Here is a 5,150-nt window from a genome sequence, read left to right as displayed (position 1 = left end):
ATGTTGCTCAGGCAAGTGCTTTCCCTCAAAAAAGTATGAATGTTACATATATATATATAAATATATATTTTCACATGAGATAAACTTGGTGGTCTGTGTGAGTCTTAGCTTTTCTGGATGATGGCAGAGACACCATATGAAATAAAAAGAAAACTTATAAGCATCAAAGAAATATGAAGAAGCAGGTAGTTAGAAAGTAATCAGGCAAATAATCATATATATGGTCCATAATGTCTTTATGTTGTTCACTGCTCAATATCACGCTAGGCAGTCTATGCTATTCTTCAATCACTTCTAAGTTTTTCTATTGTTGTTAACTTTTTATAGGCTCTAGAAGCTATACGTACGGATGGTGTTGGATCTTACTGATAATAAGAGGATTGATGCTGAATTATTGGAAAGAATTATGACAGAGGTGGAAAGCATGTCTTCACCTCCAGAATTTTATACGGTCGATCTTATGACCTACCATTCTCCTTCATTGTGTCAAACTGACCTATATTATTCCAGAATGCACAAAACAATCAGAGCCCTCACGAACATAACACACTAAAACCTGGAATATACTCTTTAAGGTTAGGGGTTTAAACACCAAGAAACAAACTTGGGTTTGTAGTAGACAACAGGTAAAATCACAATTTTCACAAAGCACAATTCTATCTTAACAAAGAATAAATTTAGAGCAATCCATACCAAATTAACACCTTAACACTAATACATGTATTTTTCAGCTGAATCCAAACAACGGCTAATAAACATGAACAACATACATACAAAAAATGCAGCAGTAATCGGAACGAAGAGAAATAATAAGAAGCAAATAACTCACCAAGATACCTCATAAATCACAGACATTTATGAGAAACTAGGGCTGAGATGACGAATTAGGGATTCAAAACCCCACCCAATCAGATTCTGGAAGGCCAAAACCCATAGATCGAGCATCGGTCGTCCTCACAGAGAAGAGAGAAAAGTATAACGAAAATTCTGGAGGAGATAGACAGTGGATCTGGAGGAATCTCTCCTCTATCACCGATCTCCGACCATCGGGGTGGACTCACCATATACCGTAGCCACCATCTTCTTCGCCTTCCTCCGATGAGTCAAGGCCAGGCTGTGTCCTCCGACCATAACTTTACCCAGTCCACCAAGACCACCCATGAGATGAGCAAAAACAAATCTGTAAAGATTTGTAGAGAGAGAGAGAGAGAGAAATAGTTTCAGACTTTTGTTGAGAGGGAGAGACATGCGGTTTTGGTGAGAGCAAGAGTGAGAAAGAAACAAATAAGATTTGTTAACCTAGTCATACCATGTTTTTACATTTTTAGCCATAGCCTGTAACTTGTTGTCGCCATTAATAAAAAAGAATGCGACGGCGTTTGTTTGGCGTCGCAAATTTCACATTTTTTTGCCACGGCTTACCAGTTGCCGTCGTAAACTCGTATAAATTTAGCGACGGCACGTTTGCTGTCGCAGCGCCATGACAAATATTAGACCAACGGCGACGGTAAAACTGATCCGTGGCAAATTTCGGTGGCTAACTGAATTCTTTTTTGTAGTGAATCACAGTGGAACATATAAACAAGAGACAATCATGGGCAAAAGACAAGGACATATAGTGGTTCACCATGTCATCGGAGGACATGACTACGTCCACTTTACAATCAACTATTACAATCAACTATCATGGCCAATAGGCCTTTGTGGAGTGAGTAGAGATTCCTTTTCTACACATGGGAAGCCTTCCTTTTATAGCTAAGGAAGGTTCCCACATATTACATATTTCCAATGTGGGACAAACTACACATAACTATTACCATAGTGCCTTCTTGTGGAGCTTGGAGGAGGACCTTCCGGATGTGGTACCGATGATCTTTCACCATGGCGAGGTAGGATATACATCGTATTTACAAGTTTCATGACTGGTCTATGGGTGGGGAAGGTAGTTCTCAACTACTGACTACATTATCGAATCGGCATCATAATTCCCGGCCAACTCGTTTTCAATGTGAACAATCATGTTATCAGTACCTACAATATCGATTGACAAATGGAGCGATAAAATCATGTAATCTTCGTCCTATTATAATATCAAAAATTTAAGCACTATTCTAAGAATTCAGATAAATTGAGGATCACGATACCGGGACGGTTGGCGTGTCATTGGGAATGCGGGTCGTGTACTTCTACTCACTTTGCCTGTCAAAACAATCAAAAGTCAAAGGATAGACCGGGTGTGCCAGCCTATAACACGCCGATGCTTAAGTCAGATAAGTAAAAAGGACCAGGTTAAGAATCTCGCTTGGATGGGGATTTTGTTTGTCATGACACCGGATAACTCGTGGTGAGCTTGTCGGTGTCGGGATTACCTAGTCCCCGAGTACCCCAAGTCTCGGCTTAAGCGAGGTTCTTGTTGTTCTCAGTACCCTTGGTGGTACCAGTATATTTTGATTGGACCACTCGTCGGCTTCAAAAGTCTCCAGTCGCCACAGAGTTGGTGCAGGTGATCAACCCTAAAAAATGACGTGATGCTACTCACACTCAGCAACGTTGCAATAAAAAAAATAGCAAATTACATATACATCCTCCAAAAAAATTTGAAACACAAATAAATCCACTTGTGTTGTTAAACAAATAAAGACAATTTTTAACAATTAAGGACAATTTTTTCTCTACATGTCATGTGTCATGGTTTAATTTACCAAACTAACCTTGTATTAATTAAATATGTTTTTAGAAGAGAAAAGTCTCTCCTTTTGAGATTTTTCAATCTGCATGTTATGTGTTATGGTTTAATTTACCAAACTAACCTTATATTAATTAAATATGTTTTTAGAAAAGAAAAGTCTCTCCTTTTGAGATTTTTCAATAAGTGGAATACAGTAGCAACATGAATTAACAACACACAACAACAACACACAACACACATGGGCAGCAACACACAACAACAACACACAACAGCAACACATATGATCATACGGTAACAACACACAACAACACATGCAGTAGCAGCACACATCAACAACACACACAGTAGCAACACACATAAACAACAACATGCAGTGGCAGCACACGCAGTAGCAACACACAACAACACACGCAGTAGCAGCACACAACAACACGCAGTAGCATCACACAACAACACACGTAGCATCAACAACACACATAGTAGCAACATACATAAACAACAACATGCAGTGGCAGCACACGCAATAGCAGCACGCATTAGTAGCACACAACAACACACTCAGTAGCAGCACAGAACAACACGCAGTAGCATCACATAACAACAACACACGCAGTAGCAACACACAACAACACACGTAGTAACAGCACGCAATAGCAGCACGCAGTAGCAGCACGCAGTAGCAGCACACAACAATACACAGCAACAACACACGCAGTAGCAACACACAACAGCACGCAGTAACAACACACAACAGCACGCAGTAACAACACACAACAACAACACACGCAATAGCACACAACAACACACGCAGTAGCAGCACACAACAGCACACAACAGCACACGCAGCTAGGGTTGGGCGGAAACCAACCCGCTAGTGAAAAACCGGCCGAATCAGGCCGGAAAACTGGTTTGGTAACCGAATCAGAAACAAACGGTTCAGAAAATATGTTTTTCCGACCCGGACCGGATTTGTCCGGTTCGAAAGCGGGTCCACGTTCTAAACTGGTCGAATGAAACCGCACCGCACCGATATATTGAATATATATATTTAAACTAATTTTAGTTCTATTTAAATTAAGCATATTTTTAATGGTTGTTGAATTTTCATTGGCTAGTAAGGGATTTCACCTAGGATCTACTGCATCTAATTCCCTCATAAAACCCTAATCCAATCTCTCCAATAAAGCGGACGCCATACAACCCATACTCTTCTATAAACTATAATCTCTCATCTTTCTTGATTCTCACTTTCTCAGTCTCTCCTCTCTCTTTCCGTCTTTCGAGTCTCTTCTCCCCGCCGTATCCAAATGGACCCGGTGAGACACTGCAGCCATCTCTGTAACTTTTAAGTTTTAGTGTGATTGATTTCGTTCGATTATGATTTCGTTTGCCGTTTATGATTTGGTTTCGAATTGGGGGAAGAACCACTCTTTGTTTATTTAGTATGCTCACTAGATCTGGGGAAGAACTCCTTGAGATCGATTCTGAACATGGGAAAATTTCTGAAAAAAATAATAATTTCTGGACCAGATTTGTGAAATAATAAAAATCATTTAAAACCAGTTTTGCACCGAAACCGACCCGGGCCGAACTGGAATTTCGGTTGACCCGAATATTTCGGCCCAACACGTTAAGAAGCAGTTGTCGGCCCATAAAATTTCAAAACCGAGTAATCCGGGTCAAATTCGGGTTAGACCCAAAACCAATCCGGGCCGATCCGCGCCCAGCCCTACACGCAGCAGCATCACACAATAACAGCACAAAGCAGCACGCAGTAACAACACAAAGCAGCACACAGTAGCAGCACACAACAACACACAACAACAACACACATAGTAACAACACACAACAACACACGCAGTAGCAGCACACAACAACAACACACATAGTAACAGCACACAACAACAATACACGCAGTAGCAGCACACGACAACACACAACAACAACACACACAGTAATAGCACACAACAACACACGCAGTAGCAGCACACCACAACACACAACAACAACACACACAGTAGCAGCACACAACAACACACACCAACTTCACACGCAACAGCAGCACACAGCAGCACGCATTAGCAGCACATAGCAGAATGTAGTAGCAACAACACGAAACATGAGCACGAATTAGCTACAAATGATCACTTTTTGCTGTCAAATTCAAAAGATATGAGTTTTAATTCTAAATTTTTTTTGAGTAAATCAAATTGTAGAGATCGAAGAATAATCAAATCAGATTTCGTTGGATTCAACGAAGCCTTAGTCAACATTCATCCTTTCATTATTCGGCTCCTCCTCCCTTCCTCGCCTCTTAGCGATTTAGTCGGAGCGATGACCGGCGAAGAAGAAGAAGAAGAAGAAGAGAGAGAGAGAGAGAGAGAGAGAGAGAGAGAGAGAGAGAGAGAGAGAGAGAGAGAGAGAGAGAGAGAGAGAGAGAGAGAGAGAGAGAGAGAGAGAG

The sequence above is a fragment of the Fragaria vesca genome, linkage group LG6, assembly GCF_000184155.1.
Source record: "Fragaria vesca subsp. vesca linkage group LG6, FraVesHawaii_1.0, whole genome shotgun sequence".
Lineage (NCBI taxonomy): Eukaryota > Viridiplantae > Streptophyta > Magnoliopsida > Rosales > Rosaceae > Fragaria > Fragaria vesca.
This window is presented reverse-complemented; position numbering follows the sequence as displayed.